Raw genomic sequence first — 12463 nt, forward strand, 5'->3', positions numbered from 1 at the left:
GACTGAGTGACTGGCCAACAATATGGCAACAATAAGGCAGATGAAATTCAATGTTGATTAATGCAAAGTCATGCATATTGGAAAACATAATCCCAACTCCACATACAGAATGATGGGATCTAAATTAGCTGTTGCCACTCAGGAAAGAGATCTTGGAGTCATTGTGGATAGTTCTCTGAAAACATCTACTCAGTGTGCAGCAGCAGCCAAAAAAGCTAACAATGTTAGGAACCATTAGGAAAGGGATAGATAATAAGACAGAAAATATCACAATGCCACTATATAAATCTATGGTACACCAACAACTTGAACACTGGATGCAGTTCTGGTCACCCCATCTCAAAAAAGATATATAAGAAATGGAAAAGGTTCAGAAAAGTTCAACAAAAATTATTAAGGGAGTGGAACAGCTTCTATATAAGGAGAGATTAGAAAGACTAGGACTTTCAGCTTGGAAAAGAGATGACTAAGAGAGGATATGATAAAGGTAAAGAAAATTGTGACCGATGTGGAGAAAGTGAATCAGAAGTTTTATTTAGACATTCCCATTGTGATGTTATTGACATGAACTGTGACCATATGGATCATTGTTGTAACCAGGGTCCTATGGTTGCACCAGGTCTTGTACAGAGGAGGTAAAGTGGGGTATCTATGGAAAGGTTGTAGTTTGTTGGTTACGATTATGCTGTCGGTATGTATGTATCATTTTTGTATTTGAAGTTATGAATATTGGCTATGTACTTGTATCTCAATGTGTTTGATTCTAAGTAGCCTCAGGGAAGCATTTGTTCAGCTTCTTGAGAAAGGACTATTCTCAGTAAGTGCCCACTCAAGGAACACTTAACTGACAATGGACTTTGGGAGATTCCCATCCACATCTGAGCTTTCCTGGGAATGTTCAAACTAACATGAAAAACAATGGCGTTGGTCTGCAAAAAGCTGAACATGGACATGTGACTTGCCCAGCTGGCTACAAACTCCATCTTGTTGCTGTGATTTTGCACAGAAGAACGAAGGTGTTTCTGCCCACAAGAGAGAGAATATAAAGGCCTTGGAAACCTTTCCAATTTGTCTTCAGCTGGCTCAAGAGATGGCTTCTCCACCCCCAAGAGATGGCTGAAATAAACTGAAACAAAGGACAGTAACTACGAGGGTGTGAGTGATTGCTGGACCCAGACTAGGAAGGAGTCCAATCTCTGAAAGAAGATTATTGGAACATCTCTGTAATCAGTTTCTTAATGTATTAGGCTTAGACTTGTGTGTTTTGTTTTATTTTGCTTGGTAACTTATTTTGTTCTGTCTGTTATTACTTGGAACCACTTAAATCCTACTTTTATATTTAATAAAATCACTTTTGCTTATTAATTAACCCAGAGTAAGTATTTAATACCTGGGGGAGCAAACAGCTGTGCATATCTCTCTATCAGTGTTATAGAGGGCGGACAATTTATGAGTTTACCCTGTATAAGCTTTATACAGAGTAAAACGGATTTATTTGGGGTTTGGATCCCATTGGGAGCTGGATGTCTGGGTGCTGGAGACAGGAGCACTTCTTAAGCTGTTTTCAGTTAAGTCTGCAGCTTTGGGGCATGTGGTTCAGACCCTGGGTCTGTGTTGGAGCAGACTGGTGTGTCTGGCTCAACAAGGCAGGGTTCTGGAGGCCCAAACTGGCAGAGAAAATGGGCTCAGAGGTAGTCTCAGCACATCAGGTGACAGTCCCAAGGACATCTCTGTGACTGAACCCGTCACACCCATAACACAAGAAACAGGGATCACCCAATTATTGTAATAGGCAGCAGGTTTAAAACAAACAAAAAGAAGTACATCTTCACACAATGCACAGTCAGTCAACCTGTGGAACTCGTTGGCAGTGGATGTTGTGAAGGCCAAAACTATAATGGGGTTCAAAAAAGAACTAGATAAGATCATCCATCAATGGCTACTAGCCAAGATGGACAGGTATGCAACCCCATACTCTGACTGTCCTTAGCTTCTGATTTCCAGAAACTGGGAATGAGCAACAGGGGATGGGTGATAATTATCTGTTCTGTTCATTCCCTCTGGGGCACCTGGCATTGGCCACTGTCGGAAGGCAGGATACTGGGCTAAATGGAGCATTGGTCTGACCCAGTATGGGCGTTCTTACTTATGTTCTTACCCATCTCTCCCCATATACTGTACAGGGAGCCTAGGCACCTAGCTCAGCTTTGTGGATCACAGTGTTGTTCCTTTGATTTTCTATGCACCTCAAAGTTAGGTGCCATGATGCTCAGTGTTGCAATGCCTAAGTACCTTCATGGATCCCCCCTTTCTGCCTTTACCTGGTATACTCATAGAGGGACAATCTTATCCTTAATTTGTATTCAACTTACAAGTTAAACACACATGCTGGGTTTTCATAAATGATAATTACATACATATCCAGTTATTGCAAAAAGGCTTAAATCAATATTGACAAACTGCATGGTTCTTATTTTCTTTCATGTTATTTTTTCCCAAAGGCAAGGATTTTCCTTTTCTCCACATCAGTTAGATTCATTTATACTTTTTTCCTTTTCTAATATTTATATATGATAACTCTGAGACTTCATGGTATTAATTTTCATAATTATGTGGCTTTCAAACAACTCCATTAATGTTTTAATTAATAAATGTTCTCACAAGTCAATTGCAAAGTTGATTTTTTCCCCCAAATTCACTTCTCAATTAACTGAGTGAAAAATATTTTATGTGCAGCAACTGAACCAACTCAATTTGTTTTAAAGAAGAAAAACATCCTTTATTAAGAATAAAAAAAATTCTACTACCATAGAGACAACATAGTAATCATAATACATAACCAGGGGAACATCAAAGGCTCATATCAATTTATGCTTGAGAAGGAGCTAGTATCTCCAGAAGCAACATCCCTTGGACCTACATGAGAAACTCCTGTCGAAGACTAGACGAATTCCACATGTGGAGAGCTTAAAAGATCATAACCACTTCCTTTATTTATATTTATGCAAGTGCTAAACCTGGTGTCTGTCTATACACTCTAGGCATCCTTGATGTAGTTTAAAATATATCACAAACTCTGAGTGCAGCAGTACAATTTAATATAACCCACCACTAATAAGTCACACAACCAAGGACCTCAAATCTCCTTCCCCTTCAACAATTCCCCACTCACACAATCCTCACCACTCTATTCTAAATTTTCAAATTTTGGGGGAAGAAGTATGATTATCTTAATATGCCTTGACGATCCCCAGATTCAGGCAATTTCAGACCAGTGAGGAAGGCGGTATTCTAACCCTAAAGAGAGTCCCTCATAGAGAATCCACAAATAGCAAATGCTGCATAGTTGTTTTGTGTCCTCCATCTTTCACAGTCTCCACCATATTGGGGTAGATATTGCTAGATCAGTGGTTTTCAACTTTTTTTTCATTTCAGGACCTCTAAAAATTTCAAATGGAGGTGTGGTCCCCTTTAGAAATCTTAGATATAGTCTGTGGACGCCCAGGGATCCACAGACCACAGGTTGAAAACCACTGTTCTATGGTTACAACAACCTTTCGTGAACCCCTTTAGACATAGTTTGAGGACCCCCAAGGGTCCATGGACAACAGGTTGAAAAATACTGTGCTAGAACATCTTTGCTATGGATCTCTTTAGTAGCAGCGGAGGGAAAATTAGCACAACCACTAGCCCAGGGATTATAGCTAGTCAATGCAATTTGCTTTTCAAATCTCAAATCAACCTCTACCCCCTTCCAATTCCTAAAATCCATTTTTCATCTGAAATGCAAGTTTCTTTTCAAAGAGCAGCTTCAGGCCACCTATTACAGGGGCAGCAGCTTGAGTTGAAGCTCAGGACTCCTGGTTGTCACCTTAAAATTAAAAAAAGACTGGCTGTTGAAATGAGTAGCTAGGCAGATTTCCATGAAGAAGAAATGCCATACAGATGGTGTTGCCTGATCTTTTGATTGTGTATAAATTATATTAATTACTTAAGAATTCCTGGTTAATACTCTAAGGTTTGACAGGTTCATGTTCCACAATTAGGCCCATTATTATTAGAATTGCTGTTCAATTGGGAACCCCAACGTGCATGGTTGCAACACTCACACTTAGGACAAACCTTCTGTATTTGTAATAGTTTTACGAATATAGTTAGCAAAGTGACAAACACTCCAACCCAGCAAGGTAGATAGAGAATGTGCATATGGGTATCCGTGTACTTACACAATCCCTTGCATAACAACCTGAAGTGTTAGCCATTACCATAGTTATCATCCTCGTCTTCATAACCCTGGCTTTTCCCAAGAGCTACATCTCCCAAGGCACATATGCTAGGATACAACTTTTATAATGGGTTATGTCCATGCCATTATGCCTACTGCATGTTCAGTGGGGAGTTTCAGCCCCTTTTCCTTATTTGTAGTTCCTCATCCTATTAATGTTGGTATGCCCTTCTCCCACAGGCTACTAGTCCTTTTATCTCAAGTTCATTAGCATATGTGTCTATTAGCTACCATAGTATCCTGGTGGCTGGACATCTGCTGATGTTCCTAACTTTAAAATATCTCAGGCTGGTATAAACTGGTATCTTGTGATTATAGGTCAGCAGTTTAGTCATAACAGCATTTTATGACATCTTATGATCTAGGGTTACTCCTGGTACACTGCTTATGCTAAGGCTTTTTGGGACTTACACCTCAGTTAGCTAAGGCTTGTAGGCTCATTGCATTACTTCATATGACTTACCTATAAGCTAAAAAGGGAGTAGGCTGTAGCTGAAACCCACGGAGGGGAGGTGGGAGAAGACTAGGATTGTGTGCAGCCTAGTGGGGTACAGTACCTGCAAAAGATTCATATCATTTGATTTCGTATCTACGCTTTTGAATGTTTATCTATGTTAAAATGAAGCTGAGCCTTTCTTGTTTTGCTCTGCCTCTGTCTCCTTATTGTACTACTATGTTTTGAATGTTCTCCTTTATCATATGGCGTGATGCATTGCTAAATTTAATTACAGCCAGTCATTTGCAGATTCAAAACAGCTGACCCGGAGATGGAGGCATATTATGCCATTCTGGAGATAACTGGGCAATATTTGGTAATTGTGGTTTGTATTATATGATCACCACTTACAGGCAATCTAAAATTCATAAACTTGGTATTCAAGGAAAAGACAGTGTTTAATGGTATCTTAGAGACTCAGGTACTTGTAGTCAATGAGCGGATAATGTAGAGACTATACTTCAACCATAAAAATAGCAATTAGCATAGTTTCAAAACTAAAATACAATAGACGTTTGAGAGCTCGCTAAAAATGACAGTTGATTTACCTGCTAACAACAAATTAGCTTGATCCCATGCCGAAATTGTAGTATTTTAACAGGCGTGAGTGATGATCTATTTCACAATGCAATTACAATATGACACATTCATTCAGCAAAGGCAGTACAACACAGTTTGCCATCAATCTGTACTATCACAATGTATGCAGCACGGATTGGCCACAGGATGGCAGTACACAACGTAAAACTGAAAGTTTCCAATTTCTTGCCCAAATTAAATTAAACTCAGATCCTAGAGTGCAGTCTCAAACCTTGCAGAAAGATGGAACCTATATGAAGCAATGTGATGATTTGTGAATTGCAAGTCTGAAATTCTTTTACAAATCGCTGATGGGCTGAGTAAAACTGAAAAAAGGCATGTACAATATCTAGACAGGCTGATTGGTCAGTGCCTATTTAAACTGTAACTTCAGATTTACAATGGTACGGTTTTAGTAGACCTGCTGCCTAATATATACGCCTGCTGCTCACTCAGCCACAGATTGGAGGAAAGAGAGATGAGCAGTGGGCCGGAAGAGATACCAGGGCAGAGAGCTAGAAAAGATGCAGGGATTAAAAACCGGGGCACAGAGAAAGATAGGCAAAGAGAGAGGGGTGCGAAGGGACAAGGATGAAGACTAGGGCAGAGACAAAGGCACATGGGTTTCTCTGGTCAAGCTTTCATCACCACCTCTTTCCTCATGTGATTCTCCATGCCTATCCCTGCTTTCCAGGGCAGCTGCTCTTCCAGCTGGGCTGGATGTGTCCTGACCATTTCCCCCCTATGCCCACACTGACTGTTCCTTCTGCTGGCATTTCTTAAGATGCTCTCCCACTCTCTGCAGCTGTGTCTGTCACATCAGGATCTGTGACCAGGGTCCCCACTTCCTTTTCAACACATTCTCTGCTTCATTGACCTGGCTTCCGCCAGACCCCAGCGAGTGGCATTCCCTCTTCTGCCACTTTCAGAGATAGCAGGCCCATGAAGAGAATGATCTGGCCTGAGAAGGAGAATAGGTGTGACTTGTGCTGAGAAACCTCATGCTGCCTATTGCAAAGAAAGTCTGCCAAAGGGAGCCTAGCAGCAGAGAGCAGGAAGCAGGCATCCAGAGAAGACTACCTCGGGTCAGAGTGAGAGTTGGGAATGAACGGCGCTGCTATGAAAATAGTCCCATTACTTGGAGGTGGGGAATCTCTCTGGGAAAAGGGCTTCCCTTCTCCCCATTATTGTGTTTTGGAGGAAGTTTCTCTCTGCATTTAGCAGAAGAGGAGGAGGAACTCTGATGCCCTGCACTCCCTTCTGCTTTAACCCCTGGTCAGATATGTGATCAAACCATTCGACCCCCCCAGATTTGTCTGCCAGGCAGAAAATTTGAAATCAATTTGTCTTGTTTACAAAGTTTGTCCATATGGCTTGATTAATAGGAGCAGCTCTTTTTCATTTCATAGCTTATGGTGCCATCATGTGGCTATTTCATGAGTTCACTCATTTTGAGCCACAGAAAGTTTTTCAGAGATTTCCCAGTTTCCCCCTCTTTCTATTTACTGTGGGCCAGATAGAACCTGCCCATGAGAAGATGTTCCAGTCATTTGACTTGTCTACATGGCACGTTACTCTGCACCAGCTGGGGTTTATATTCTAGTGCACACAAGTGTGTCATGCACTAACTGGCCCATGCAGACCCTGCTGGAACACACTAAAAGTTCCCTAGTGCATATTGACATTGTACTGGTTCAAACAATGTTCACTAGGGAACTTTTAGTGCACACCTCAGGAGTCCACACAGACCAATTAGTGCAGGACACATTCATGCACGCTAGAATTTACACCCCTCTGGAGCAAACTAACACACAGTGTAGACAAGCCCACTGAGTTTCCTTCAAATTCTTTATTGGGTGGGAAGACAGAATTTGCACATTTTCTGCAGAAGCAGCAGACAATACATCCCCCAAGCCTTGTAAATCCCTAGGATTCTTGTAGGCCTCTGGGAGTCACTGAAGGCACAGAGCCATCTGTGACAGGCAGTAGTCCTATGCCTCCATACCAGTTCTGGAACCACTTGCAGCCCTCTGACACTCCCAGCTTCACTAAAAGGGGGGCTTCTTACTCTAGTTACTAGAGGTTAAAGCAATTAGGAGTGCAGGAAAGATCAAAACTCTCTCCCCCGGCCCCCCAACCAGAGGGAGAGTTTTCCCTTATCTCCCTGGCTTCAGTAAACATACCTCCTCTTCCTCAGTTGATGCAGCAAGAGCTTCCATTTCTGTTTCAATTTTTAACCACTGCTGCTCCATGCCACCAGGATTCAGATCTGAAGATTTCCACTGTGGAGAGGAGAGCCATGGAAAAAGTACCCTAGTTTTGTATTACCTTTTTAGCTGAGTTCTCACTGGGGATTTATGCCCAGATGCAGAGCCATGGACTCAGAGAGCATGCACACCTATGGCTCTGAAGCAGGGATGGGTGGTGCCCCAGAGGCAGCTGACCCACACTTCCAGGTGGAAGTGCAATCATGTGCAGTGTTTCATGTACCACATGCTGGGTTAACATGAGAGGACTGTCTTGTAAATCTAAACTAGCTCTTTATTATTAGAACTATTTACAGAGATGCTCTAACTACAACTAGCATTCTTCCATTCTGCAACTCCTGCTCCTCCTTTCAAGCTCCACACAGATTGCTACATACATACATACAGGGTCTGAGCAAACCATACTGAAAACAATGGAAAGACTCCCATTAACTTAGAAGGCTCTTAGATAATGTCCACAGCGGTCTTTCTCTGCACACAAATATGAGAAATGTATTCCCTCTTTGACAGTCAGATAACAGTAATTGCTGTAATTATTTTCTTAAGCAGAAAATACCAATGGTGATGTAAAGCTTACTGAGTAATCTGTCATCAAATGCCTTGATTGTCCCAAAAGCTTTAAGTGTTCATGATTATTAACGTGCTGAGAAATCAGCAAGAAAAACCTGTCAAAAATGCAAAACAAACAGCAGCCACATGGCAGTGAAAGGTTAAAACACTTGGCAGAAAACTTCATGCATCATTTATTTAGTACAGATGGGATCGACAGAGGTACTTAGGCCCCTAAGTTGCATTTTTGGGCACCACTGCAATCCACAAAACTCCCACTCAGCAGCCGCATAAACCTATAAGCTTAAACTAATGAAGCACCTAAGTTTTGCAGTAGAAGTTCCTTATGTACCTTGTTTCTGTCTCTTAGCATGCACATTGCAACCTCCCTGTAGGCACCTACTGTGCCCCAGAGCAATTCACAAACTGAGGGAGAGAGAGAGATGTTGCACGTCTGCCAGGCATGCTCAGAGGTTACCTAACTCCACAAAGTTTTGCAGCATGAGCTTTCGTGGGTATTCTACGAAGAAGTGGGTATTCACCCACAAAAGCTCATGCTGCAAAACGTCTGTTAGTCTATAAGGTGCCACAGGATTCTTTGCTGCTTCCACAGAACCAGACTAACACGGCTACCCCTCTGATACTTAACTCCACAAAAACATCCAGGAAGGAATAAAGGTTCCCCTTATAACCTTTAACTTAGTGGTTAGGGTATTCAGCCAGGATGTGGGAGACCCTCAGTTCAAGTCCCAACTCTTACTCATAAGGAGAAGGGATTTGAGCGGGAATCTACCACTGCTCATGTGAGTGCCCTTATCATTGGGCTACAAAGTCATCCTCCGATGAAGTGAGCTATAGCCCCCGAAAGCTTATGCTCAAATAAATTTGTTAGTCTCTAAGGTGCCACAAGTACACCTATTCTCTTCCTCTAGTCCTATTACTATCTAATTATTGAATTCAAGTAATACAGTTTCAACAGGAGAGAGTGAGGAAGAATAATCCATAGCCTATTGGCTAGGGCACACTTGAGAGGTGAATTCTGTTCGAATCCCTTCTCTCCCTCTGGAGGAGGGGGGACTTGAATCAGGGGCCTTACATATCCCAGGTGACTATCCTAACCCACTAGGTTCAAAGTTTTAAAGGAGTTTGTCCTATTCCCCCTGTCCCTGTTGTTTTGTGCTGAGTTAGGTGGCCTCTAGCAGGCCTTGCACATGACTTAGGCAGCTGAATGTCTATCTTCCCCTGGTTTGTGAATCACATGCAGCTATAGCCACCTCCTTGAAGCCTGGTCCTCCGCACCAAACACAGAGAGGGAAGGGGCTTAGAACACAATCCCTCTCATTGACATGTCCCATTGGCTAACTTAGGTGGCTCCTTGCCTAGCATGTTGGCATTGTTGATTGCATTCTACAGAACCTCTCTCTCCCCATGCATTGTATAGGGAGCCTAGGTGCCTACCTCAGCTTTGTGGAACATACTGTTGTTCTTGTGATTTCCTAAGTGACTAAAAGTTAGGCATTGTGATACTCAGAGTGGTATCCTGTTGATAATCTCTTTTCCACTGAGGACACGGACACACACACACACACACACACAGAATAGCTTGTTTCATAAGTACACCTAGAAGAGGGATAATTAAAAGGGAAGTGCTTTTGAGGAATTCCCTCTTTGCCCATCATTAGTAGGTAAAGGTATTGTACCCTAAACACCACTTAACCACTTGGTTAAATGTATCCCTATAAGTAGAAATTGTGTTTATACAGCAGTTATCATAATTCACTATAAGGTTAAAATCACTTCCCTATCAGTTATTCCACTGAAGTGAATATTCCCAGTTAAGTGGAGAAGGTGCAACTTAGTTGAGATAATTGATGTCCCATTTCTGCCAGTGGTGAAATTTGTCAGTGAACTTTCACCACATTCTTTCCAGCTTTAATAGCATTTCAGAGACTAAGGGTTTGTCTTCATTATGGGGGTAAGTTGACCTAAGTTACACTACTCCCGCGATCTTGCTTAGGTCAACTTACCCTGGTGTCTTCACTGTGCTGTGTCAATGGGGGACCCTCTCCGGTTGCCTTCCCTTATTTTTCTTGGAGAACTGGAGTACTGGGGTCGACTGGAGAGTGCTCTCGATCCCTGCTGCATTGACTGCAGCAGTGTCAATCTCCCCATAGTGAAGACCAGCCTTAGACAACACTTCTTATCTTTGCAGTAGATGCTGAATTTAGTAAATATCGTGTTAACAGCCTATGTATAAAAATCCAGTCACTCTATCAATTGTAAATATGTAGTTACAATCATTTCAAAGTGTTCTTAATTTCCTTCTGCAAGAGAAATAAGACTATCTGCATAACCAGATCAATGTGAAATGAAAAAGATAAACAACAGCTTGCAAAATAAATATCATGAAGCAATTCCGCAGCAAAGCTTCAGTAACTACTACATGGAGTGGGCTGCCCTTAATACAACAATTAATTAATTTTTCCAAATGAATTATGCAAGCCAATATTTTTCTTCATTAATGTTTTGTTGGAGTCATTAAGTTTCATTAATGAATTACAAAGAAGCAATTGGAATTTTATTCTAGCTGATATGTGTTAATATACTTAACTTGAACTAAATGTGTATCCAGTATGTAATCAAATTTGAATTGATCAAATCAATTTTCCACTCAATGTCCTTTTGGAGTTGCAGCTGTTTTAAATGAATGTCTCTTCTTGGAGAAAATTCAGAGAAAACCCAGAAGACTACATGGCTCTGGAACATACCATTGTAATTAGGAACCAATCTGTGTGATTTTTATTAGGAGATCATCCCACTTCTAGCTACATTGAAAGTAGAACTAGTTAAAGTATTCCCTGTGAATAAGTTAGCTGATGAATTAAGCCCTTGTTTCTGTTTTTGAAAGGTTCATGATCTGTAGCTGAATTTTTTTGAATGTATTTATTATTCACACATATATGTCAGGTAGTTTAAGTGAACAAATTGTAACTTATGGGGTATTCATGACCTATTCACTATGACCCAGATCCACAAGAGGACTTGGGTGTTATGACATTCACAGTGCCTAGAAAAATCACTAGCATCCACCAGGCCTGAGGTGGGAGCCCTGGCTCCCTATACGACTGGGGAGAGAGAGGTGTCCGAATAGTGCGGTCTACAAAAGCCATCACACAAGACAATTGCCTCAGATAGCCAATGGGAGTTACTGACAAAGGAGTGTATCCTAAGTCCCAGCCCTCTCTGAGACTTAGGCACATCCCTCTGCTTGGGACTCACAGCCATGAACCCTTTCCTACAGTTAGGCATGTAAGTCGTTTCTTGCAAGAAATGTTAGAGGAGGAGGAGGAGGAGGAGCTGCCTCCCTTGCAACTTTTAGCCCAGAGGTTCAAGCATTTGTCCAAGTTTCGGAAGACCCAGTCCAGTTTCCCCCTCTGCCTGGTGGAAAGAAATGATTTCAATATTTCTCTAACCACTGGGCTATGGGACATCCTTATAGGAGTCTCAGTCTCTTCTGTTGAAGCTGTTCCACTTTGGATAACTACTTAAATAGTCACTGGGCCAAAGAGAGAGAGTGAGAATGAATTGAGCCTGCTGGTGAGAGCACTCACGTGGGAGGACCAGTCTCACTGCTCTAATAGCTATTTATCCAAAGTGTAACAGCTTCAGAGGAAGAGATGGAGAGAGACTCCTAACAGAATTTCCAATAGCCCAAAGGTCAGTAAACATATCCCAAGCAGTAGAAGACTCCATGTCAAATCCTTTCTCCCTATTAGGGAGGCAGAGGAATTGAACCTGGGTCACCCACGTCCCGGGTGAGTGCTCTAGCCAGTGGACTAAAAGTTAGAAGGGAACTAATGGCACCTCCTTCTCTAGCTGAATTGTGAATGGGTCCTGATCCAGTAGGCATGCTCTGATGACACCTACTGGATCAAGCCCCAGAGGTGAAGGGAAGTCAATCTGCACCTGGTTTTAGAATTGTGTTGGGGCTTAGAGTGAGCCATTGTGTGCATGCCAAGAGGCAGACTTGGGTGCCTAGTGAAAGTTTAGGTGTCAAGAGAGTTTAGGCAGCAGGTGAGCCAGGGTTTTGTGGATTGCAGTGGCACCTAAATCTGGGATTTAATTACCAAAGTCCTTTTCTGGATCAGGGCCTATGATTATCCACTGTTCTTGGTATGGCTTTGCTCATTTATCTTAGTCACATAGGTTTGTGCACATGGAAAACAAACACTTTAATAATTTTCTCATGTAAATATGGCCACTGTAAGAACAGTCAATTCCCAAACA

At 41.9% G+C, this 12463-nt stretch overlaps 1 long non-coding RNA gene across 1 annotated transcript in view; it reads right to left on the bottom strand.

Annotated features, from left to right (window-relative positions):
* The window catches only part of LOC123363682, a 35260-nt gene extending 30686 nt beyond the window's left edge, over window positions 1–4574 (bottom strand). The window contains exon 1 of the long non-coding RNA XR_006576858.1: window positions 4517–4574. This is a non-coding gene — a long non-coding RNA (uncharacterized LOC123363682). The remainder of the gene's footprint in view (window positions 1–4516) is intronic.
* Window positions 4575–12463: the final 7889 nt, after the last annotated feature.

The sequence above is a fragment of the Mauremys mutica genome, chromosome 2 (assembly GCF_020497125.1).
Source record: "Mauremys mutica isolate MM-2020 ecotype Southern chromosome 2, ASM2049712v1, whole genome shotgun sequence".
In the NCBI taxonomy this organism is placed as follows: domain Eukaryota; kingdom Metazoa; phylum Chordata; order Testudines; family Geoemydidae; genus Mauremys; species Mauremys mutica.